This window comes from Paralichthys olivaceus, chromosome 17 (assembly GCF_024713975.1).
Source record: "Paralichthys olivaceus isolate ysfri-2021 chromosome 17, ASM2471397v2, whole genome shotgun sequence".
NCBI lineage: Eukaryota > Metazoa > Chordata > Actinopteri > Pleuronectiformes > Paralichthyidae > Paralichthys > Paralichthys olivaceus.
In genome coordinates this window covers 13251736-13279517 of record NC_091109.1, presented here as the reverse complement: position 1 = coordinate 13279517, position 27782 = coordinate 13251736, and the positions used below count along the sequence as shown (strand labels likewise).

The window sequence follows — 27782 nt, the reverse complement described above, 5'->3', positions numbered from 1 at the left end:
AACTGGACAAACTAAAAATTTTATGACAACTGAAAGCTGCCACAGGTTCTCTTTCATTTTTGGAAGGAGAAGGTGAGGTAAGGGGTGTTCAGATGCAACATGAAAGGGCTCTATTGGCAGAAATTGAATATAAAATAATCTAAGTGATGTTTCCAATAGTGCACAATCATCTAAATTGAAAGAAATGTTGTTTTCTTTACCCTAGAATTGACATCCCCACTCAATTCTACACACTGAACCTTTAAAGGCAGAACAAGAGATAGGGATTTTGGAATAGTAAAATATTGTAATTATTGTCATTTTAAAAACGCAATTGCTTTGGCTTGGTGATATTATGCTAATTAGCTTATAAAATGTAATTTATATCCGACAAGTTGTCAGAATTTGTAACTGTTGGGCAAAATGTTGGATGAACAGATGGATTTACATTACCATTTATATCTCCCATTATCAGTGTGATAAAAAAGCAAGTTTCAACAATTATTCAGTGCACAGACTGAAATAGTGCAGCCAGATGCACATGCATATATACTCAAAGACATCAGAAGAGAGAAAAACTGAAATCCTGCAATCAATCTTGCCCTTTATAGAGGAGGAAAAAAAACCTCGGAGGAAAGTGTGTCAGCTTCAGTAAGAGGGGTAGGGGGGTGTCCATACATCAGAGCCAGCTGTCAGCTACTGTGTCAGTCAATTGCAGGGTTAAGAACGATCCATCCATGTGCAACCTTTCTGTGCCAGTGGTTGACATGTCAGCCGAGCTGGATGACGCTTTGTCTGTGCTGCCTGTATAAAAAAAAAAGAATAACTCCTGACTTAAAAGACAGCCAGGTAGTTAACAAATCAAAAAGTGGAAATAGATGATCCACATCAGGTTATTGAGAAATAAAGCAGAAACTCATTGTAGTAAAGGCTGAGCAGTGATTTCTGACAAGTTATTGATATGTTGCCTGTTTGTTTAGGAACAATATAATACTACTACTTTCATTTGAAAATGTATCATCCCTGCTACAGACAAGCCTGGTGTCCACACTCACAAGTTTTAAGGCTGCTACAAAAGAAGATTGGAAATGCTGCCAGCCCTAGTTTTGCTTGAAATCTCTGTTTTTTTTTAATTTAGATGTTTTTTAACAGTTATGCAGACATAGGAGTGTATAACGCAATGTGGATGATTGATTACAAATGTTGTCGACCCTGTTGTCTTTTCCAACAGTTGTTGTGCATTGGAATTGTGTTTTTTACAATGTTACTGCTCACTGGCATAAGAGACAAGATAGTATTCGCACAACCTGAGATAATTCATGTGTTCAGATACGTTTCAAGCCCTACATGGCACGTGTATATTTTTCCAATTGCTAAGTGTATGTGAGCGGTCACGTGGTTTTCAGGCGTTAGTAGAGACAGAGCCAAAATACTTGTGTGGACTGAGATCGTTATAGTTTGAAAACACCACATAGTATTCTTTCTATCAAGCTCCAGCAATGATATGAGCCCCTGGCCTGTTGTGATGCATGCACTTACAACAGGAATTAAAAATCCTCTCACATTCCTGCCCTTGACCTGCTCACTCTTACCAGCATCATAGTTGTCCTTCATCCCCCCCACGCAGTACAAAACACAATAAGTGCAGCCGGTGCAGCTGATTACAATATATACAAATGCACTAAGCTCTCAGTGATGTGTTTGGTCCCTGCAGCGTTGACAGTGGCACTTATGAGTGTTTCCAGAACAAGCAGGGACTCTGTGTGCCTGTAGCATTTTCTGTTCCTGCTCTGATGGGTAATATAGTAATGAGAGAGATGCACTCAACTCGAGCTCCAAATCTTTCGAACCTGTTATCTGCTCTGTCAAAGTCAAACCGCTCAGGGGACTTCCATTAATACTACAAAGCTCTGCTCAGTATCAGATCCCCCTCCAACGAGTCATTTTTAGTTAATGATCTCACTCCATACAATCTGGATTTAATGCTTTTAACTGAAACATGGTAACAGCAGTGAAGTAACAGTTCTGTTTGAGTCTGCCCTTCAAATTACAATAGTATGAATGTGTTTCAAGCTGAGAGAAGTGGTCATGGTGCTGCCTTACTTTTAGACTAATTCCAGCAAATGAAAACTATATTTATTTTGTGTGTCTTTGTACTGTATGTGTGTATATATATATATATGTGTTCCATGTGTTGGAGTTTAGTATGTGTATTTATTGCCAGCAATCAAAGGAGGCTGTGTAAGCTTGCACCTTGAGGAACAATGATGTACTTGCTGAACACAAAATGTTTAAAGTCTTCTAACAAGCAATTAACAACAAAAAAATTAGGGACAAAAAATTTAAACATGAGTAAGTGACTCCAGGTCAGACTTGTTTCCAGCCACTGATGGTAGGTATAGCCACAAGTCTAAAATACTACCACCCCATAATGCAGTTTAAGCTGAGCTGAGACAGTCTGTCACAATACTCTGCCCCCTGGACCCTTGGTCTGAAATAAATAAGCCAACATTCCCTGGTCCTATAAATACAGAAATCATGGAGAAATCATCACTGTACGTTCAGTTTTATGGTCATATGGTTTCCTATACTAGAAATTAAATGGGTACCCTGTAGTTAAATGTTAGGTATACTGCTAAGTTCCTTCCAACACTCAAAGTCCACCTGGTCACCGCCGAATGTACATTATTAAGATGTTGAAACAGAGGTGACCGCTTGCCTGATATTAGTTGTGATCCCCAGCTTTATGACTTGCAAGTGCTGCTGTTGTATCTAACACACTAAACTATGTTCACAATTATTGATATTTTAAAACATTTCCTTACTGAATATTGGAGATAAACACATTTTAATGACTTCTACGTCTTTTAACTGATCAACAGTTCGGAATTACTCTTTACTTGCTGGGCCTGATTCTGACAATTTAAGCTGCGACCATCAGCCAGTCACATGCGTCTTGTACACTTGGCATTACATAGTGCAAGAGTTGGAATGAAAGTTACACAATTGTCTCTATTGCAAGTCAGTGTCCCAACCAAAAACTGTGGTTTTGAGGGGAAAAAAAGTCACATAGTGTTGCTTGACAGGCACCAAAGATAGGAAGCAACTGTCTGTAAGTAAAAAAAAGTTCTAAAATTGAAATTGTTTGAGCAGATTATCAGAATAATTTACTTAGATTAAACCTCTCAGTTCTGTTTCTGACCTATTGTTCTCCTTGCCTTTCCATCCACCACTCACTTTGCTATATTTCCTGTCTGACTGACTGAAGTTACTGATCTGGACAGAAAAAACAGGTAAACTAGTGAGATAGCCCTGGACTCAAGCCTTCAGGAAGGCCAAGGGCAATGATATTTGGTGAATGGTTAATTCACTTCCCATTTTATAAACAAAGACATGCAGCTAAGGGGACTTTAGGCCAGGAGATGGCTGGGAGCACGGAGACTAAATACACAAGGGAAGAAGGAATAATTGGACACAGTGAGAAACTAGACAAACACGAAGGAAACAAAACAACAAAAAGGCCAAGAGACAAAAAATGGAAGTAACTTCAAAATGACATGGGAAATCCAAAAGTTCAAAAAGTCACTAAGAGTCAGTCCGAGAGGCAGATCATGAAATATTTAGGGAACTTGCCATTCCTTGTTTCTTCTGTGTGCTTCCTTCCATGGTATGTGTTGTCTGTCCCCAGTTCATCTCTCTCTATTTGTGGATACCTGGTTGCTGGCTACTTCCGGCCATTTAACGTGTGCACCCTTCCCTGATCAGCTCATCAACTTACCTAGACTCTGCAATATACAAGGACTGACTCATAACTTCTCTCTTTGGATTCAGGTCTTATTCTGAAGTCTCTCTATCTCTTGCTTCTTTGCGCCTCTGTTCCATTCTCATTTGCGAGTCTTGTCCTCTGCCTCGTCCAGCACAGCCTCAACCAAACGTTCTAGCTTGTACAATAAACAATCTGTATACCCTATCCTTATATATATATTGTTATATACAACATCAACAGCATTTGTGTTGGCTTCCAAGAGATTCTAGTCCCCTCGCAGCCCTCAAGCCCTGACCTTGAGGTTAAACACACTTGCTTACTTTATACACTGGTACCAAGGGAAGGCAGGAGATGAGGCATATAAAATGAAAAAGTTCAGATATACTAAGCAGCCAAGGGAGAACGGGAACGCTGGAAGGCCACGTTCACCCTGGGGATGTTTGGAGCTGTAGTTGTAGCCATTAGTTCATCCAGGAAGAAAGGGATTGGTCAGGTTTTACTAAGTCAAAATGCAGCTTCCAGAGAACCTGGAAATAACACATGGGAGACTCCAGCATTGGCTTAAGAGTGTTAGACATTTCAGCTCATGAATAAAAAATCAGTTTATGTACAGTGCAGCCTTACATTTGGTATAGTAACAGAAGTGAGTATTCAAGGATGTTTATATGGCCATACTTTAAGTTGCAGAAGTAAATGTCTTTTAGTCGGGGATGGCACTGTACTGTAAGTAATGCAACATGTTTGTTTTAATATTTCAGACATGGTTGCTGTTGATCCTGAGGATAAATATCAATGTATAGAGAGAGGACCTCTATAAAATTCAGACCTTCAGGAGATCCTCCCTTAGGGAGTGAAGACCAGACAAGGTGGTTTTAAAGAAAAAATAAAACCCTGCTAAGACCACATATGTGTAACAATTTTAGATGTTGTTCAGCCAACATTGTCTAATCACTGGTATTTATCAATACAGTTATAACCAAGGCTAATTTAGCTTATTATCTCGTCTCCCAATCAGAGGAGCATCGGTAGTCATTGCCAGGTGTTGACCACACACATATATATATATATATATATATATATATATATAATTCAGTCAGGAACACTTTATCATGATTTACCCATTAGTTGCAAATGGGGATACAGTTATGATTGGTGTTGAAGGCTCCATTCTTCGGATGTTCCCTGGATTAGCTGTGCTAAGATAAAACAGGGAACATGTGCAGAACCCCCTGTTGGGCGTAGCAGGCAATGTGCCTTTGTTTATGATGAGTATCGTTTACCATTGCCACATGTTGACCACATTGGCAGCAGGCGTGGGTGGCAGTGTAGCTGAGCAGGGATCAGTGAGGATGAGGTCATATTTAAAGGGACTGCTTTGGTGAGAGAACGGGCTGTGATTGGTGGTGGGCTGACAAGCACCTGTAGCTGACAGCTGAGCACATGACTCCGTGTCCTACATGAATTAAGGCAATGCTTCATAAATATATATATATATATATATCTCGTTTGAACATCTTTTCAGTTATTCTAACTGTAAAGATTTCTATTGAATCAATTAAAAGGGAACCCTTCCACATTAATTTTTTTGCTGGGATGTCCAACCTTTTGTGTCTCCAGGGGGAGCTATATATATATTTTTTTTTAATCTAAAGCCATGGAGTTAGTTCAAGAAGTGAGCTTACCCGACCTCTGTAGACTGCCCCCATCTCTGCTTGAGGCTACAGGCTCTGGGCTATTAGTACTACTCGCATAACACATCCCAATCTTGGAGTGAACTGCTAGCAATTAAGTTGCACTGTGGATAATCTAGAATCTGGAGTTTGACAAGGAAGAAGACTATGGGGAGTAAAACATCTATTTTGATCCTTGTTCTTTCAAGCTGTCCAGCATGAGTCGGAAAGTATTATACATATATTATACAACGCTAAATCCATACACTAGTACTATAAATTCCATCTCAATCAGTAAAGCCTTTCTTTCTGAAAATGTTTACAATCATTTTCTTCGCCATGAGGCAAATAGTATTTAGATGTGAAACATATACATTAGCAAGACAATAGCATCAAAAAATTATATTGTTGACTAATAATCACATCATTATTTTTTTCTTTACCCTAAGGCGATATGTTTTTTTTCAGCGTTTGTTTGTTAGTTAGCTGGATTTCACTAAAACTACTGGGTGGATTACCACAAAGCTTGGTGGAAGGATGTGGTATGGTTCAGAAACAAAAGCAAGTTTTGGTAGTGGATCAAGGAGAAGATGGAGGAATCTTTTTTTCAGTCTCTTTGCGAATTGTGAGATGCGTTTCAACATTTTCGCTTTCCCCCAAAAAAATTAATGAATCTTTGTCTAAAAATATATTTATTCAGAAGCTTTGATTGAAATGTTCCAAAGTTCAACATACGTTTTGCTTCATTTAAAAAAAAATTACAAAGGGAAAGACGCACCAGACTTATGAAAGGAAAAAAGGATAAAAAACAAACAAACAAACAAAAGATTATAAAAAAATAATTACCTGACAATTCCCACAAATAATCTCTCTCCCACCCTGGGTTGTGCTACCAAGAATACTACTGTCCGTTAGAATCAAGAATATTCATTCCATTCATCCATCCATTCATTCTAAGAAAGTGATCACAGGTGTCCAAATCCGTTCAAAAACCTCTGAGCTGCCACTGAAGAAATATTTCAGATTTTTCCCAAGTGGAGGGTATCAGTCAGAGTTGTTATTCAATGTCTTCCAGCATTGGAGAATGATCTTGTTTGTACAGGAGGCCATAAGACAGAAGAAGTTGTTGTTCACTCAGTAAATGTTTACAGTTCTCAGAGACGCCGGATCTAATCAAGAGTGGATCTAGTTCTATTCTAGTTTTTAATACCCTGGAAAAGTAAAGGAAGTATTCTGACCCAGAAGTCGTGTATTTCTGAGCATGTGATATAGCTGTGAGGTAAATCTGCTTCTGCTTGGCTACATTGATCACACATTGGTGATACTTGTTGAAACATGTTATGCAACTTTACTTTAGAGTAGTGTAATCAATGTAAAATTTTGAACTCTCTCAAACAGTGTCCGGCATTGATGGAACATGGATATTAACACAATTTAAACCTTCATTCCAAATGTTCTCCAACCCCAGTTCTTTATCCCATTCTTTCTTTGTAGTATTTGAAGTTATCATTCCTAGATTTAGTAAAATATCATACCTATCTTTCTACTATACAATCTTTCAAACATTGATCTAAATTAAATAGTTGATGGATCTTAATGAAGAAAAACAAATTGTGTAATTTGGTGCAGATACAAATACATTTTTATGAAATTGTGAACTGAAGTGTGGTTTCATAAGGGGGCAGAGGTACTGAGCGATATTCAAATTATTTTAAGTCAATTGGCAAATATGTGGGGGGTTTTTTTCCATTGTCCTCTTGCTTTTGTTCATTTAGCCTCAACTACTTTCATTTCTGTAACATTGTTTTAAGGAATGTCAAAGTAAGTCAGTGGAGTTTGTGAATTGCAGCTATTGTATTATTAGCATATGATAATTTCATGGAAAATAGGTTATTAGCATAATATTTTAACTACAACTGTTGACTGAATAAATAGTCCGACATTTGCGATGTGTCTGATGTTACTGAGGATGACTGAGCTGTAGATACCAAAAATAACAGATATTACACAGTATTATACAAGTATAAAGGGCCTCTATTGAACAGTGTTTCTCAAGCATTGATCTTTGATATGTGATCAGTATACATATGGTTTGAATACTTGTACTATTGTACATACAATCATTCCTGATGTAAATAAGCATTTTGCAGCATCAGAAAAGATGGGCTTCTATTGAGCTTAGTTATTATTTAATGCTGCTCCTGCTGATAAGGCCACTGAGTCAGTTTGAGATTGTCTTGCCACATGCAGACTCGGCTAACAGTTGGAAATAAAGTAATAATGATAGTACAGATGCAGCGCAGTTATATTGAGCACAAAAGAATTGAGATTGTGAATAGTCTCTGAATGCATAACAAATGTTCATTACCGATTATCTTGACATTTTTATAATATATGCATTTCATTCATTACTGATTATCCAAATAACATATCATCTGGATTCAGTTATTTTATTATCATTATCATTCAAATTCGACTTGAAACAAGGTCATTTACACCATTAAGGCTAAAAACATGGTGTAAATGACCTTGATTCAAGTCGAATTTGAATGCCGGGGCATACAGACACTTGCACACCACAGGAGCAGCATGGAGGCATTTTACTTTTTTTTTTTTCTGTTCGATGAATTCGTCACCATTTACATGACTCTTCTTGATTTGGCTGCAACTCTGTTTACCCCTGAAACTCCAAAAGTGTCTTGTGGACTCTTACATTTCACCCACCCCCCATTGGCATGGTGGTGAGTAGATAAGGTCTTGACCTTCTAAAGTGCCTTGATATGGCGCTATACAAATAAAATTGAATTATATTGAATAATGATTTTCTCTCTAAGGAAAATGTCTTATATTTAAAAAAATTGTATTTCTTGTGCTAGTAAAATCAAGCTAAAAATTATAGCCTCCTTGTAGGATTTGGCCATGTGGTTGAAGGAGGAGACATGACATTGTTACCTGGCCATAGAGTTTTTTACTGCAGTGTATATAATGTGTACACTAGAGTAAAACATATTTTCAAATTAACTAAACATGCGGCTCTTCTTTTAGCTTGTTTCACTGCTAGCCTTGTGATCATGCCACCTTAACAGGGTACTGCAAGTATCTGTGTTTGGCCCTCTACCCTTCTCAATGTAGCCTACACCATCCCTCCCACTTGGTTAGATTTTCCACTCACAATTCACAAGGTTGATAAAATGCAGCTCTATCTGCCACAAGAGAACCTGACTGTTTCAGCTCAGATTTTCCTCAATGCTCTCAAAATGGATGATGGAACATTATTCTGAACCCAGTCTGTGACTGAACTCTGGGTGATCCCAGCCGGTGCTTCTGTTCAGCTCACCACTGTTATCCAGCTCAGCTCTGCCTCACGTTTTAACTTGTGCACTATGTACCATCAACATTTTATACAGGTTCCCATCATCTCTTACATTATTTGGTAACACCCTTCTGGCAGGGATGAGAGCATGCAAAGTAATCTCAAATGGTCCAAAATGCAACAGCACCTATAGGCTTAAACCAGCCAAAGAGAGCGGATGCAACTCAGCTTCCCATCATTTTGACTGAATGGTCAGGCAATTACTTTAATTTATAATCACCAAACATTTGCGTACATGTGTAAGATACAGCAAAAGTGATAAATATTCTATATCTCAGATACATTCATGGTACCCAGTGCAGGTTTTTGCTGTGAGCTATTTTAATTGCTACATCCACAACGATTTATGTACAAAAGAAAGACATTGCGTTATTTCCGACAATAGTTACACACATGACTACTAACAGCTTGTTCAATATAACCACGGATCTACCTGTGTTTCAGTTTAAAGATTGGAGTGCTTGAGGAATTTGTGGTTCGGCTGGCCTTCAGACATTTTGTTCAAGAGGATGCAGAATTGGTGACAGCAAAGATTCCCAAGAGAGTTAATGATGTGCTGTCAAGAGAGAAATGTAATGTACTCTAAACCTATAAGTATATGTGTCCTCAGGCCAGATCACGAGGGCACGGAGATTTAATCAACTGAAAGGAAAGGCCATAATGGATCCACCCATCCAAACACTGGTGGGAGATATTTTTGATTAGAGTAGACCAAAGTAGAACAGACCACAATTGGTTGTCTTTCATTAGTCAAATAGGAAAAGGCATCATACAGTAGAATGTATGTGAATCAGCTCTTTTTGAGTTCAACAGTAAGTATTTACGATGGTGAACACACATCCTGGTTCGTCATGAAATGGAAGTAATATAATATTAAACCAAGATATTAAGGAATATCATGTTCTGCTCCACTAATTATTACCAAGCCCAATATAAAAGCCTAATATAGGCACCATGCATCTGAATTCAACATTGATCATCTGTATGTGCGTCAATCACTCAATGTGCAGCTGTGTTGAAAGGTGCTCTCAATAGGTGTGCTAAATGCTGAATAACATCCGGAAGACATTTTTCTCTATCTATGCATAAGTAATCCAGTGTAACACCCCCATATATGAAGTATTGGCATTTCTTTGAATGTAATGTCCTTGGCAGTACACATTGTGATGCTACAGTTACTTCCTGTTTACATTTTGATTCCAATACACCACAGATATTTCCTAAGAACCCAACCAAGGTCTTCAATGTTTGTTAAATCCATCTTTTCACTGCATCACCACTGTTGGGTGTGGTTAATGGGACACCAGAACACACTCCTGACCACAGGGGTTGTAGACACAGGTGAAAAAGATTTCAGACTTTAACTCAGCCTGGTGTTCTAAGTTAGGGTCATATTTAATAATCAGTACACCACAGATCTTTATAACATTAAATCAATAGAGATTTTTCAACACACTAATAGGCACCAGTTGCAGCATTTTTGTTGTTGGCTTCTAAGCAGCGTCCGACATCCGACACAATCTCCCAGTGTCCGGGAACAGATCACACTCAATCAAACTCATGAAAACCAGCCATTGCCTGCCTGCCACTCCACTCCTTCTGCAGAGCACTGGCTATGACAGCCTGTGTATCGACAGTACTCGGCTGAGGCTACAGCCAGTACACCAGTGTCTGCTGTTCTCAGTGTGTTTTGCAGCTGTTCAATTCAACAGCCTGCCTGCCCAGCGTGCCTACATGTATATCCTATTATACATCATACATAAATGATTTCATGAGACACACAAAAATTAAAGGTCCAGTGTGTAAGATTTAGGTGAAAGGGATCTATTGGCAGAGATTGAATGTAGAATAATCCTCATGATGTTTTCACTAGTTCGTTTCATCTAAATTGGATGAGTTGTAGTTTTCTTTACTCCAGAAAAGGCCCTTTATATTCAAATACTTTATATTTACATCAAGGGGACCCTCTCTATGGAGGCCGCCATGTTTTTCACATTAGTCCAGACTGGACAAACTGAACACTTTGTATGGCAACTGAAGGCTACCACAGGTTCTTTTTCATGTTTGGAAGGAGAGGGTGAGGTGAGGGGTGTTCAGCTGCAACATGCAACTTCAACACTAGAAACCACAAAATACTACACACTGTATCTTTAAGTAAACATCAAATACAGTGTTACAGTCAGAGCATGTTTTCTTAAAGGGGATATAAGCTATTACAACATAATGTCTCACCTCTAGAGTAAAAAGTTTGTAGCATAATGGAAGGTAAATGAATTGAAGAAATTGTCAGTAATGGTATAGTATCTGAGTAGACATAGGGACCCTTTGGAAGAAGTCAAGTCAGTAACATGTATTGATGAGACATTCCTTTATTTGATGTGATAAGGAGGGAGAAGAGGAAAGAGAAGTTTCATGTGTCCTTTGACATTCTAGACCTATAGCCTACTCTTAAACGTAGAGAGGGTGTCTGCCTCCCGAACTGAAACTGGGAGATGGTTCCACAGGAGAGGAGCTTGATAGCTGAAAGCTCTGGCTCCTACTCTACTTTTCGATACTTTAGGGACAACAAGTAGGCCTGAATTCTGGGAGCGCAGTGCTCTAGTGGGGTGACATGGTACTATGAGCTCTTTAAGGTATGATGGTGCCATATTATTAAGGGCCTTGTAGGTGAGGAGGAGAATTTCAAATTCTATTCTCAATTTAACTGGAAGCTAGTAGTGAAGCTAATACAGGAGAAATGTGGTCTCTTTTCCTGGTTCTTGTCAGGACACATGCTGCAGCATTTTGGACAAACTTACTGCTGGAGCCTGATAATAAGGAATTACAATAATAAAGTTTGCATGTAACAAAGGCTAGTTTTTTTAATCTTTTTGAGACAAGCACTGATTTTTGAGATGTTACATAAGTAAAAGAAGACAGTCCTTCCTAACGACCAACCAACTCTGCGACATCTGAATTTATAACAATTTTCTTTATGTGGATGCCACTAAATCAACAATACATATGATAGGAAGCTAGCATTAATCATCAAGCTTTGACAGAAGGGAGATATTACCTGTAATTGAATCACTGAACTTGTTAACAGGAAGGGAACTAAATATACATATTACCAGACAACATTTGTTGCTATCTTATACTGATTCACCACTGTTTTTATTGAAAGAGAAGACCCCAGTTTCCACATACGCAGTGATTGAATTAGTTCACATTTTAATCAGACATTTATTAAAGGGGTTACTACAAACATAATTGAATGTTAATAGAATGGGACAGTTTATAATTAAAACATTTTCTTAAGCCACAAATAATTAACTGGACATTATTTTAGATTTATCCATAAATGATTAATGGCTAAAGCAATATATCCCCACGGTAATAAAGCGTCTGTTGGTCCAATACTTTGATTCAGAGTAAAATATCTATTGATCACAAAGAATGTGATAAAGACTCTCCTGGTGCCCAGACAATGGATCCCATAATGACTTGAGTAATCAAATGACTTTTCTTCTGGCACCACACTGTCTACTTGTACTTTATTTCATGAAGGCTAATGATCTAATTTCTGTCAGCCTAATTTAAGAATTTATCTTAACTGGCTGTCATAACATGGTAAACATTAGCATATCTAACCTTGCAAAACAATCTGTAAACACAGCACTTGCATAATAGCATCTGATAAAGTTGATTACAACTTTCTATTCCTGTAATTTCTGTCCACCTGATTAATGTCAGTGCAATATGTGGTCTCCTTTGAGCTCTGCATGGGTCTCCACCGACTCCTAAGAAAATATCTGGCTCTTGACCGACTAAATGATCCACTATGTCCACCAGCTAGTTTTATCTCTTATCTATACAGTAGAAATACACTAACTAATAAGATTAGAGACATGATCTACAGGTTATTTTGAACAATTATCCGTTATCGTATGGTATCAATGACATCATAATGAAATGGCAGTAATCCCATATTAAAAAATTTGCATTGCCTGATTGGGGTAAATACAGGGCACAAGCAGGGTATTCATCAGCCCTATGCCTTTTGTTTTTGCTGCAGCCTGCTGTTGGAAGGTTAATGAGACTGAACCCAGACAGAATACCTGTCATAGCATGAAAACAAAGAGATGAAAATGCTTAAACAAACAAAGTCAGCACTGAATGAATCTTACTAACAAGTACCGTGTATGCATCTAAAGCCTTTTATTTCCTATTCCCCTGTGCCACGCAGCTCCACCGTTGTCCAAAAACTATTAAAATCACACCAATGAGTCACACTGTTGCACTAGGTAACATGTTTCTCCATTAAAAAAACAAAAAAACAGAAATACTGTAGTTTATTTTTTCTCAGTACTACATACATCATCCCGCTGTCCCAAATACTCACTGGAGCAACAAATGTGGATTAATGCGCCACTGAAAATAGTCCAACAAATACACCCAAATGCACCATTTGCTACTGTGTGTTAAACATTGGAAAAGCACTTTATGGCTAGTGTCATGAAGGGCCCTGAACTTTATGAACTATTGGAACACTGTTTTTAGACCAGATTTTCATTTGTATGACTTTATTAGTTTGTTGACATTTACCATGTGTTTGGATTTGTGTTCTGTTTGGTGGTTCACCCAAGGTTCTCCATTTCTGGTTTTATTTTGAAATCTTCCCTCCTTTGTTTGTTTCTAAATGGATTTCCTACCTCTGTCCTGTTTCCCACCCATAGGGCTGTACCTGTTCTCCGGCCTCCCTTGTGAATATAGACTCTGTGTTTCCCTTTGTCTTGGTCAGTTCATCTTACTTGAAATCGGTTGACACTTGCACATCCTCATGTTCCGGTTTTGTTTTCATTTAAGGATCTACTTTTTGTTTCTTCACTGATTGGCGTCTGTGTAAGACTGTGTTGTTTTGCTTTCCCTTAATAAATAATCCATTCACCTACCCAGCTGCAGTGCCTGTGTTTGGGTCCTCTGTTCAGACCTTGTATCAGTGAGCAGTTGTGTCTTCAATAAGATCCAAATGTTTTAGGAATAAGAATCACAGACAGAAAAATAAATATGTAAGAAAATATAGGAACAAACACATTGTTGTTTTTTATTGTTTAATTGAATATGAACTATATAAAGTAACAGCAGCTGTTATCGACCCATACAGTCTAAATTAAATATTTGTTGCTGTCAGTCTGACTAAATGGTCGACGGACCGAATATATTTCTGACTTCTGATTGTTTTCTTTAAAACTATGGCTCCAACTTTTCTGCAAGACATGACCATTTATATCTTCAGAATACTTTCTGCTCTCCCATTTCACCCACAAAAACTGAATAAGGGCTTAAATTCAGCCTGTAATACTGTCCTGAATATGAATTGGAACGACATTGAGCTGTGTGAAAAGATCAAATTGCATGTCCAAGGTTAATTTGTGCAGAATCTTTCTCGTGCAATTTATTCAGATTTCGTAATTTGTGTGACTTTGCTCCTGGCGCTTCCTCCAATTGATAGTGTGTGCCCCACTGCATCAAATCTGGCTGCCTATGGTTTCATTTATAGTTGACAAGGAGTCAAGTGGAGGTTCTGCTGAGGGCAGATGATGTCTCCTGTTCGGATGAAAGGCCAATTCTTCCAAAAAAGTGACTTTGATGCATTTATGCAGCCTGCATGAGTTGGTGAGTCACTGCATGTCGTGTGTTTGTGCAACATGCAGTAGAGTGTCTCGTGGATTGCATGCTCTTTGTTCATCTGTAATGTTTGGATGATACTGTATGATCACAGCAGGATGTGAGAGGGCACGCTGCACAGCAAGGAAACAAAGCAGCCTTATTAATCCCTGCTGATAGAAGGTTAGCGGCTTTAACACTGCTGAGATGCATCAGCTTTTGTATCAGTACACAGCACAATAGTTTTGTTAAACCCTTTTTCCTTGATTCGTTCCCGTGATGTTGCTGCTTTCTCTTTTCACTGCGTTTAAATTGTGTCATGACATTCACAGCACTTTGCAGCAGCCTCCTGAGATATTTGACACCGAGGTGAAATCCCTTTAATGAGCATTCAGATGAAATGTCTTTGGATATGAAGAGAAAAACGTGACAGCAGGTGGCTGAGATTACTTCCAGGTGTAGTTTCAACATTGCATGGGACCTGCTCTCCCGCACAGAATGAAACATTTCTTTCAAATCAGAAAAAAGCTGTCTGAACTGACAACTCAATTATATAGCCATATTAAGAATCCTCTCTACGACCCCATTTGCATTCAGTCACTTCATGCATTCTGCACACATCAGGCAGCTTTCCAATGCTGAGTATAAATGAATACAAGAAGCTTATGAGACGGACTGTTCAAATCACTTCGGGAAGTGGTTTGAGACACAGCCAAGCCAGATGTTGAACAGATGTAACTGAAAGCTTCCCTCACAACAAATGTTGTTAATATTTGAAAATGTAAACTGTACCTGCTGCAGTCTTGTGTCTTCCCTTATAATGGTAACTGAAGCTACATTGGAATAATGCTCACATTACTCAATGTACGGTATAAAGTAGATTAATTTCATCATATATGTGTAACAGGTGGCATGTTGCACTGCCTGTTATGATTTATTTGATAGAGATAATTTAATAACAGAAGTGTCTTTCTCCATTTATTCTGACAAAAATGATTTTATACATACAGTATGTGGAACTTCATTGGAATACAAGAATAGAAAGGGCACATTCAAACACATAAAATATACCTAAGACATGTGGAGCCCTTACCAATTAAATTTAAACAAGCTTCCAATCTTGCAAACATATGACAGAAAAACTTGAATGACCAAAATGTTACGTACCTCTCTACATCATTTAAAAGGTGCAGTGAAGCGTGGGACACACTCTATTAAAGAGGGGTCCCCAGAAAGTGCACATTAAGTTTACAGGATTGTATCAATTATAAAATTCCACATTGGCAATGCAGGTCTATACATGCCAGGTAATAACTATGCACAGAGGTTTTGTGTAATAATAACAATAAATTAAAATGAAATAAATGAAATGCATATTGGAAAAACACTATTAATGTATAATTGGCATTGTTACATATACAAAAGGCAAATCAGACTATTTTCTGACCCCTGATCAGTGCAAGTGTTGAAAGATCTGTGTGGACAGCATTGATCTGTATGCATGAAGGAGTGGTGTGAATGTTGTTATCTCCCAGGCAACAGAAAATAACTCAGTTTCCTTGTCTGAATTGTCAAGACAAGCATCAACTGCACGACTCACAGGTGGAAAGTACCTCAGTCGGGGTTCTACCAGTAACCGAAGGCACAGATACATCCGGCCATACTGAGTTGCCAGGTCATTGATGATGACATATAATCCTAGTCCCCTCTGTACTGCAGCTAAGGAAGGGTGCACTCTCATGACCAGGTCACCTTTCAGCAGACCTTAGATTAATGTCGGTTTATTATTATCATTTTATGGTATAGAGCAGAATATATTGTTGCCCCAATCCCTTGCACAGTAACACTGGAATCAGTGTCTTGTCCCAGGAGACACATTTTAAGCAGAGTCTACAGTAAATGACTCCAGTGGCCCTGTATATCTCAGTATTTTTACTGGTACTTCCCTCTTACTCCCCACCAGTGAAGCATAAGCCATCAAACACAAGTACAGCACAACCAGGGCCAGTCTCCTCATTACCTGAAGAACTGTTCTTTCTCCGCAACAGGAACTTTGTTCGCCGACTCTTATTAAGTTTTTGTATACGCCTGTGTTAAATGTTATGATCTGATGGCGCCCTTACTCCCTGTGTTGAAGCACCAGCCATATTGTGTTCTATTGAGTGTCATGCAGTGCGTTCTGATGTGACGTCATCTCGCTCTGTGTAAAGTATGGATGTGTACGGGAGAGACGCCTGTATCAACAGCCGCGTGTGCTCGCCTCCCTTAAATAAATATGACAGCTTGAAGGCTAAAGAGAGAGAAAACGACTGAAGTCTTGCTTAATCTCCGTACGCATGGAAAGTAGAATATTGCGCACCCATGCTCAACAGCCTGGCTCTTTTTCCTCAGCATTCACAGACGCAGCAGCGCCACAGAGTTCGCTGGATAAATACTCAAGCTTCATTTTTTTTTTTCCTGAACACAAGTCAATCATTTGACAAACAATTAATTGGTCTCAGGAGGCTATAGGATAGGCTTGATGGCCGGCAATGCAACTCTTGTCACTGAGGCAAGTGCATCTGTAAACTTACTCTCTTTCACACTTGCATGGGCACCTTTGGCATCAGAGACCGTAGTCCTGTTTCTGCAGCTGTTCTCACACAGGCCGGCCGTTTTTGGCTGAGGGAACACTGAATCCTCTTGTAATTGATCCCATTTGGGTCACCACACCATGAATACAGTCTATAGCATGTTGAGGGCAGCTTACTTTTCTGTTTGGGCTCTCTCTCTTACAGTTCCATGAGAAGCTCTGGAGCAGATTTTGCTTGTTTGTTGATCCCCCACTGTTGCAGCATTCACCCAAACCCTTCTGATGTTGCGAGCAAAGCAATCGTCTGGGAAGAACTGTGTTTCCTGGCAGTTTGATTCCAGTTGTCTATCCGGGGTGAGGTAATGGGTAATGAAGCTGATTTAGGGTGGACCAGTCGTCAGTGGTCCGGAGGTTAGTAAATTAACTAACCATATAGCCTGAGCCAAACTTTTTCCGACATCAACTTTACCTGACTGTACAGTTTTGGGATTTCTGTATTGGGAGAGAATGTTTGTAGCACAGCAACCTTCATCAGCCTCCGAAAGCCAGGCCTCTCGAGAAATTTGAAATGGCATCATGGCCCTTGTAGTGTAATATGAAATGGCTGCAGTGAGGTCTTGAGCATTTTTTTGATGTGGGTGAATAAGCAGCTTGTCTTTTAAATGCCTGCCCAAGTGTTTGTGTCACTGGAGATGAGATTAAGGGACCAGTGGCACGACTGGGTTGGGCCGCTGCATGCTTACCCTGTAAAAAAAATAGAATAGCAAATGCTAACATTTTAATTTTATTGTTTCTAAAAAAAGACGAGCTGTGTGCTTACATTTTCTTCTCTTCCTACAACATGGGGTGCAGCTAAATGTCTTTATAAGCAATAGTTGAGCTTCTTGGTATAATATTCCTTTGCATTTACAAAAGTGAGCTCATGAGGAAGATATAACTTTTCAAGAAAGGATGCTAAGGATTCGTTGGCAAAGGTCTTGGTATAATAGAGGCTCATTTTTAAGTCATTTCAGAATATCAAGATGCTGAACCCTGAATGGGCCCTCATAGACGTTGAATGCTGGAAGTCGCTTTGGATAAAAGCCTCAGCTAAACAACATGTAATGTAATGTAATGTAATGATAATGCTCAAGAAAGCAAATTAAATAACATTGTTTTCCAATGTATGTATCCCCCTGACAGCAAAGTAGGCTAATTGACTTTATATCAGCATTTAACTCAACTTCAGACTAATGCAAATAATGATTTCACATAGTAATACTGGAAAAGCGATACAGAGGAATGACATAAACTGGTTCAGACAGCACTGTTTTCCCTACTTTTGTCTACAAATAAATAAATAAAATATATTGATGTTATTTACCTATTTCTGCACTCTTGTTTCATTTCAGCTCAGTGTGAGGGTCTATTAAGTTTCTGTCATTGGTGAGTTTCTCTCTGCTCTTAGCAGAGTGAAGAAGAGCAGTTGATAGGTTTTTATGTTGCAGATGTCAACTCCAAACATTTCAATGTCAGGCAAAACTATGAGTGTTTGTTAAAAGCAGTCAAACAATGGGAAACATGTAACAGTGTTCTGTTCGAAGACGGCTACTTTTTTATGCTTCGGTACCGACAATAGGAGGTGACCGGAGGCATTACATTTTCGGATTCCATCACATTCTTGTCAACATGATATCTAAAAGAGAATTTTTAGAATTTGGTACAAGTGTTCTGTTCAACTAAAGGTTAAACTGATATGGTTTTGGTGGTCAAAGGTCAAGATCATTGTGACCTTACAAAACACATTTACAGTCTTATGAGTCTCAAGGGACTTTTCAAATTTGGTGCCAACGTTAACTTGAGCAGAGGAAATGATTCCAGTTTGGTGGTCTGAGGTCAAGGTCTGGGTGACTTCTTGTTCTTGTGAATGTGATATATTAGCTAAACCCATCGGGAATTTTATCAAATCTGGCAGAAATATTAACTGATTAGAATTTAGAGGGGAAAGGTCAAGTCCACTGTGACCTTACAAAACTCTTTTGATGCTGGACAGTATCAACCAAATTGCCCTTTTGGAATTTTAGTATTGAAATGTTACTGTGATACTGCATCTATACTTATGCTTTATATGCACATTGCATCTTGCCTACATGCAGCACAAATTTCTGGACTTGCAGATGCAGGATACACAATGCAGCTATCAAGTGCGTGTGAATGTATGCTGTTGATGAAAGAGACATTGAATGAGCAGCAAACCTTCAGGAAAGATACAAGCTACACTCAGTATTGGACATTGTCAGAGCTTTAACTTGTCTTTTTGACAAAACAGCAGAGACTGGCCATGGAAGCAGCACAGACAAGATTCTCTGACATTGAATCTGAGCGAGAAGACTTAATTCACACAATCTTCACTTTTGTCTCTCTGTGTGTGGGTGTGTGCTTGTGCGTGTGCGTGTGTGCGTGCTGCTGTCAGAGCGAATTAGAGAACTGGAGAGAATGTAAGGAAATAAATACTGACAATATATCAATTTACAAACTATATAAATTGAGAAATCAATATATTTGACAATCCTAGAAGGTTTCTCATAACATATTGCTATTACTATTAGTATCTAATCAAAGCATACCACAAGAAATGCATAATAAAATATGATTCTTTCTTTTCGAATAGTTTCACCACACTGTTACCTGATTGGTTCTATTTTTGTCTGGACTAGAATAATTGTAGCATGAGCTAATTTCCGCTTGGTGATATTTCTTCCTTTTATAAATTATTATTTTATTTAAAGGGTTTTATGATGACATATTTTAATCTCCTGTTGTGCTGTTTAACTAACTGCTTCCTCCTGTTGATGTGGTATGAGACCAGCCTTTGAAATTAAGATATCCCCAGGATCTAAACAGAGCACAGACAGTCAAATGTTGGGGAGAAATAAAAAGGGGTAATTCTGTAAAATATCTGGGTATACGAACATTGACTCTTACCTATATAAGTAATATATATTCTATAACATGTTACATACTGCACTGTATATGATCATAGATAAACAGAAGACCAACACAGCCATGCAGGTTAAATCAGTCTGTGTTGTTGCTCTGACTTTGTCATTCAAACCATTCAATATTGTTTATCTTCCTCTCAACATGAGTGAGCAGATCTTTTGAGTAACTGTCCTGTAAATGTTTTGTTGTGTTGCTTTGATTTTAAGTTGTTTTGAACAAAAACCTTTGGAAAGTGACTAAATGTAATGATAATTCTCCCTTCTTTAGGCCTACAGCACCCAACCTTCATTTCATACTGCAGTATAAATCCACATGGAGTTAAGTTTGTGAACTCTATAATCATAAAAAGAAGGTTTCATGAAAGTGGGTATATTTAAGTTCCTTTGAAATGTGGGAAATAAGAGACTGCAGGACAGTCACAGGACAAGCATTCAAGGACAGAGTTCCTGAAGATGTCACCATTCATTGTGGGAATATTCATTTTTTTTTTTTTTTTATCTTTTTTTATTGAGGTTCAGCAGTCCACATATTGTCCTTTACATATAGTTCCTGCAGAACCATACTTTTTTATACAACGAAAGAAAGCTTACATATAAACATACACACACATAAACACACCAACAGATTGACACCCAATTCTAAGCTATGTCAGCGACATCCATGTTGCATCACTTATTGAGGAACATTAAAGCTCAGACCAGAGTGGTCCACAACATCTAAAACAGGTTGCAATGCCCTTGCGAAAGCTCCCATGTTGTCATGAAGGGTATAGGTCAGCTTTTCCAGAGGGACGATGCTCATTACCTCCTTGTACCAATCGTCCAGTGTAGGAATGTTCTTATGAATCCAAAACTTGAGAATAGTCTTTCTTGCCATATACAAGAGTATTCGGATGAGTTTTGCATTATGATGATTTCTTGCGTTCGGCACTTTGGCTGCTAAAACACACTGAAGAGGTGATAAGTCCAAGTTATGCCCAATCAGAGTGTCTAGCTCTTTCTTCTGTGGGAATATTCTGACAGTGAATGCCAAAGCCCCAACACAACTGCCACACAACTGAAGAACAACCACAACAGAAGTTAGTGACAAAGGAAGTTCTTTTCATTGTCACAATTAGTTGTCGCTGTTGATGGCACCTGGAAATTAAATGGTTTGACCAGCACAGTGCAAGGGCCAGGACCTGAATGGGTTCATGATTTGCGAGGTACTCAGATAAAGGGCTGTGGATAATTAGCTATCAAGTAATTTTCTACTTCCATGCGTGCCTTTACATTTTGACCATTGTGTTTTGTTATTTCAGACCAACCTATTCCTAACTGATTGACTGACAGATTGACTGTACAATGGGCCAGGGTGATCTGAGCTGTTGTTAGGTCCCTCCACAGCATCTCTACTGTGGCACGATCTAGGCTCTGGATGGGCCACTCCAAACAGTAGCCTTTTCTTTTATTTGAAATTAGGTCATAGTTTGGTTTTAGAGTCCTGAGGGAAATTTGATTAATGACTGTCACCATGTCTGCAGAATTGTGAAAGGGGTTAACACTATGAATGCAAGGCAAGTTAACTCAATCCATGATGCAAAAGGCAAACAAATTGGAAAAAAGTCAAAAAACGCTGTTTTCTGTGAGTAATGTCAACTGAAGCCTTCAGTGTGTCCTACTCTTGTAGAAACACATGTTGTGCTGCTGTGTACGTTGCATGTCTGCAGACTTTATTTTCCCTTTGCACAAGACAACAACGTTATGTAGTTTAGTCACCCATTCGTCTTTTTTTTAATTGAGCAGCAGAAACACTATATGCTCCTATAAAAGACTCCTTATGTAACCTGTTGAGCTGATTGCAACTGTAATTACTATCGCAGCCACATCCAGTGTGTGTGTGTGTGTGTGTGTGTGTGTGTGTGTGCGTGCGTGCATGTGCGTGTGTGTGTGTGCGTGCATGTGCACAATCAGAATGCATCCAGACAGTTTTAGAGCCTTAATGTATCACACTATCCACACTTGTCTTGTCTGTAGTGGAAAGAAACAAGGGAAGGGCAAAGGATAATGCTTCATTTAGAAGGATTTACAACAGGATGCTGAAAGTAAATAGTACCGCTAATGATAGATATGTTTTGGTCATGTTTAGAGTAAGTATCAATACTGGGCTTGGAGTTACGCTAGCCCACCGACATTTATATTCTCATAGGATGAATCAGAACATTTCGTTTTTTTCCCCAGCTGTTTCTAGTGCCATAGTGAGGCCCATTTGTCAACTTCTTGCAAAAACATTCAAAGTTTAGTAACATTATTCTGTCAGTTGTGAGACAGATTGTTTAGCCCTTTGTGAAATAGTGACATTAAAATGTAGCCTTTTATCATTTACCCTTAGAGTTCTAGCACCCCAGCAGTTGTCTTACTGTTCACTTACATCAGTAAGTCTGAAAGTAATTTTATACCATGGTTACAGTCGTTACCCAGATGTTCTTCTGTCTCTTGAATTATGTTCTGATTTATATTAGTCATTTCCCGGAACAATATTGTTTTTAGATCTAACTTTAGATTGATTCTGAGGGTATCATTTCCTGAATCACACCAGCTCTGGCACTATTAAGAAGGGCTCTTATGCAGTTAGAGGTGTGTTTGTCCTCCCTGTGAGGATAATCCATGAATTGTTCCACTGTGTTCCCCAGGTCATGGTCACAGTGTATTCACAACAGAAGGTCAACGCTCTGTACACTGGTACAAGCACTTCTGGTGCACATGATGTGGTCTGACTTAAGCCACCAATGCCTCCATGAAAGAGCATTGTTCACCTCTCCGGTTCATGCTTTCCATCTATATGGAAAAAAAAAAAAAAAAATCAACAAGCTGCCTCAGTAAACTCGCAACCTGTCCAGGGTGTAACTCCACTCTCTCCCAATGTCAGTGATATGTGGATCCAATTTCACTGCGTAACCCTCAAAGGATATGAGTATTGTATTTCAATAGGACCATAAAAGAAAGTAATATAAATAATGTCCAAATCAGTATTCTGGAAAATGCATCTCCTCTAAACGTATTGAAGCGCCCCTCAATAATGAACATTGAGCTGGTTTCAGCAACCGTTTATTTATAACGCATGTAACAGGCTACTAACGCTTTGCTTCGTTTTTAAAGTCTCTTTTTAAGAGTAAACGTCAGCTTGGATACTGTAGTTACAGGACACGTGAAGGGAAGTGACTGAAACATCATTCTGGTTAGTAAACGTCTTCATCTGTCACCTTTGTGTATGAAGCAGCGATGATTGATAAAGAGGTGTAGTGTGGGCCAGACTCAAAGCAAAAACCCAGAGTAGCAATTTAATTTCAGCCTTTTATTGGTGAAAAAATCAGCCGCAACGATCTACTGGACATATTTAAATGTTTTGTAAGTACAATTCATTTACACACAGGCATTAATACATACAGGGCCCATGTTGAGAAAATACAGAAATGCTCCTTTAATGCTCAGTCTTTGTTAATTTTGTTGATTAAGGAATTTGTTTTTTTACTTAAATTATTTGTGTTGGGTTTTTAGAGCACGTACAATTATGGTATTTGTTGTCAATTCTATTATACAAAAAAGTGATTCTACCTTTAAGATTCACATATATTCCAATGTGACTGAATATAATGTTGTAATGAGGTTCATATAACAGTTATAATTCCGTTTTTTATCAATAAAATGACATCCCAGAAATATTTAAATTTTTTATATACTCTTATACTATTATTCTCTCAATCATGATTCATTTTCATCCACTTAATTATCGTCTCACTGTCTGACTCCTACGTAAAATAACACCTTGTTGTCTCTCATCTATTCAGTGAGTTCTGCACATTCAAATCAATGTGTTGCCAAGGTTTTTCAAATATGCCCAATCTGTAAGTAGAGGAATATGTGTAAGTTAAAAAGCAGCACGTAAACACCTTCCAGTGCTTCATTTTTAATCAAACTGACATTTACTACTTTGGAAGAAAGAATTCACCTATTTTCCATCTTCAGTTTTCCTAATGCAGTTGAGCTGGGTGCTGGTGAACAAAGTGCGGCTTCCAGGCAGTTCGCTTTTGCAGTAAATGTCACTTTAAGAAGTGCTGTTTGTTCTAGCAGGGTACTGTAACAACTGGTTTACCAGCTGAATCATCAGTGGAGAAGAAAACTGATGTTTCCTTTGGGGGATCAACAATTTGCCTTTTATTTCTTCAACTCTTTACAGGAGGCTCGTGGGAGCATTTGGTGTTGAGAGCTCCAGGCGTTTGCCTACTTGCCTGGAGGTGCTGTAGATGTATCCTGTAGTCTGTAACCTTGTATGTATGTATGTGGAGGTGGGGCTGGCTGCAAATAGCTTTAGGTGTGAGGAGAACAGAGAAAGTGATGAGTGGAGCTGACTGGATGGAGCGAAAGACTTCTAATGAATTCCATAAGACCTCGCCCTCCTTTTCTGTGTGTGCCTCTCTCGCTCTCCAACTTCACTCACTTGATGACCCGTGGAGCCTCCGACAAGCAGCTTCAAAATATACCTTGATACGATCTGTTTTGTTCAGGCACACCTCCCCTTCTGATGGCCTCAGCTGACTCCCACTTCTGCTGCAATATTTATCTTGCTGGAGCTTATTTGCCATTCGTTTTGATCTTGAAAGACACAGTAATAAATAAATATGTGTACTGGAACAGTGCATAATGCATGGCAAGAGGAGCGGGTGGCATGAAGAAAACTGAAACCCACTCAAAGGGGTACTTGAAGAAGATGAGATAATGGAGCGTGCATGCATGCATTTGCCCACACAGGCATGTCAGGAACACACTCACATAAACACACACACATTGACACACACACACATTGACGCACAGACACACATGCACACGCAGACACAGGCTTATTTAGCAAAGATTTAGTGGCCTTTAGCATCTTCAGTGGCTCATGTACCAGAGGATCAACCTCATACTCAGAGTGAGAGCCGCTCCTATACGAAGATCAAAGCCACACATACACAAATTGAGAGTCTGCTTCACATCCTCACTTCTAAACTCCACTTGACAGAAATTTGGAAGAAGTTAATTTCCCATGCCATTTGGAGTGCGTTTTATTTTAAGTGGCTTGATCCCAAGTTCGTAGAGGGATTTGGAGACAAACTGAAACATTTGTTTGGGGGCAGATTCTCAGCTGTGTTAAAGCATCACACCAATGATTTGACATGTTCTTGCACTTTGCAGCCCTGTCGTCTACAAGTTGAGTTCATGTACTAAATGGGATTACCTGAATATGAACTTTAATTGTGGTATGGTTCATGTTTTCAAGTTCAGGAAGTTTGTCTTTTTTTGTACACAAGTCGAAGTTACTGTAGGGTTGATAAGTATCCAGTCAGGCCTGGGTCTCAAATTCTAAAAAAAAAAGGTGTCCTGTCTCATGTGACCTTTGACTTTTTTTGCCACATTTTGTTTTGTTGGTCTAAATTCTAAAAAAAAAAATATTCAAACAATCATTATTCCCATATGACTGGTAACTTTACCCTCCATATGTTAACCTGTATGCAACACCACAAATTTAGAAGTTTGCAAAAGATTCTGCCCACATTGACTGAAACTAATGAGCTGAAAGTCTAATAATTATAAAATGTTCCTTGAAAATAGCTGTGGAAATTATCAGTAATTACAGACAATTGCAGACCTGCAAAATAAAATATTTGTTTAGTATTTAACCAAGACCAAAATGTCTTCCTAGTTTACATCAAAGTGTGAAAAAAAAGGTTGAGCACAGATTATGTTTTAGGGAGAGAAAAAAACCCAATGAAACATGACGGTAAATGTTTTGCTGATGCATTTTCTAATTTATTTAGAAGTAATAATTCAGCGAGTTCAGGACACAATCCAAGAAAACACTGCAACACTGCAGCTGTAATGATATAACACAAAACAAGGACAGCATCAGCTTAAATCCTCTCCTCAGACCCCTGCACTCTCAGCTCCAAATGCAAATCTATCAACTGAAATGATCGTATAGTGGTTATTATCTTTTCAACAATCATACCCGTGATGTTATAACTTGAAACAGGGACTGCATCAGCTTACATCCTCAATTGAATGTATTGAATGACTAGAAATAATTTGTGGGCAAATGGAACATTCCACCTGAGACGATACCAAGTCAATTAGGGGCTTAAAGTTAGCTGTAATTTCAAAATGCATCATTCCAATTACACAAATCTGGATGACGTTGTTTCTTTCAGTCTATTTGTGTCATGGTTATTGTATTTTTGTCCTCTTTTATAAAGAGAGTTTTCAGTTCAAGTTTAAACTGTGTTTTTGTTACGTTTTGAATTCATGTTTTAAGTTTGCTCTATGTCCCCTCCTTGTCCCTCGCTTGTATCCCACTTTGCTCCTTTCTGTGTCCCACTCTGCTTATCGCTCTCTGTGTCCCTCTCCTGTGTCCCCTCTGTGTCCCTCGTTTGTGTCCCGCTCTGCTCCTTTTGTGTCCCACTCTGCGTATCACTCTCTGTGTCCCTCTCCTGTGTCCCCTCTCTGTGTCCCTCTCCTGTGTTTCTCTTTCTATGTTTCACCCTGTGTTCCTCTCGTGTTCCACCCTGTGCTTCTCCTGTGTGCCTCGCTATGTTCATCTCAGTGTTCATCTGTCTCCTGTTTTATTTTGTAGTCCCTGCTCCTGGTGTTTTTTCCCCACTAGACTTCCTGCCCTCATCAGGCTCACCTGTTTGTCCTGTGCCACCTGTCTCGAGTTAGTCATCAGTTCAGTGTGGATTTAAGTCTTTGTGTGTCCCCCCCCCATGTATTTGTTGGTTCGTCGTCGTATATATACCCTGGTCTTGTTCATGTGTTGTGTCACCTCTCGCCACGTCCCCAGTGTTTCATTTATTTCCCTGTGCTACTCCCCTGTTTTGTCTGAGAGCAACGTTTGTTTTATTGAGGATTTCTTTTTGTAACGTTCACCTTAAAATAAAGGACACTTTTTGTTACATGAGATTTAGTTGAGCGTTTTGGTCCCACCCTCTCCCTGCACATCATCCCCTTCCCTGACAATTTGCTGTTGAGAATTAGTGGCACATCATGTTTTTCAGTACGTGGTATATAGCAGGGGGGTCAGCCCTTTATGTCACTGAAGTTGTGCTCACATCAGCTGCTTCACAATCAAAGGTTCATTCAGCATTCAAAGTTTATTTTTATAGCCCATAGTCACAAATCACAATTTATCTGGTAGAGTTTAACGTTCTCTGCCCTTAACCCTTAAACCTCAGAGAGATACATGTGAAGGATTCCCAGGAGGGACAGAAGTGCATTAGATGGCACATGTAGCAGAGCACATCAACAAAATATCATTTACAACATTAAGGGGAAAAGACTGTGTCTAACATAACTGGAGAGGTGTATAAAGTGTTATAGAAAAGAAAAAGAGGCAGAGATGAAGGGAACTGTTATGACAATTGTAACGGTAATCAACGATCATCTTTCATGGTTCAACAATCCCAGGTCTATAACAGAAAAGTAGTAGAGACAATAATTAAAGTTATAATTTAAATTATAGTTCAATGATCTAATGGAAAATAGTGGATATGGAAACACGCACAACTTTGTTGATTCATTAGAAATAGTGTTGGTTCCATAAACCTGTTATTCCCCTTTAATCTGTAGCATGCAGATTACATTCTGAGTGAAGAGGAGTCTCAGAATGTCTGTCAGATATAAACACAGCTTTGTCTATGGTCACTTGCAAACACTTTATAGTTATACGTTATGTATTTCCACTTCGAACATCATTAATTCATTCCACAAATTATGAGACACA

At 38.8% G+C, this 27782-nt stretch overlaps 1 long non-coding RNA gene across 3 annotated transcripts in view; it reads left to right on the top strand.

Annotated features, from left to right (window-relative positions):
* LOC109638399 (uncharacterized) overlaps positions 1 to 13740 on the top strand; it is a 42801-nt gene extending 29061 nt beyond the window's left edge. Inside the window, exon 6 of one of the 3 annotated variants that reach the window (XR_011239043.1) lies at positions 13504 to 13740. This is a non-coding gene — a long non-coding RNA (uncharacterized lncRNA). Of the gene's footprint in view, positions 1 to 1011; positions 3481 to 13503 lie in introns of those variants that run through there. The other 2 variants (XR_002203324.2, XR_002203326.2) reach the window with 2 other exon arrangements.
* Positions 13741 to 27782: the final 14042 nt, after the last annotated feature.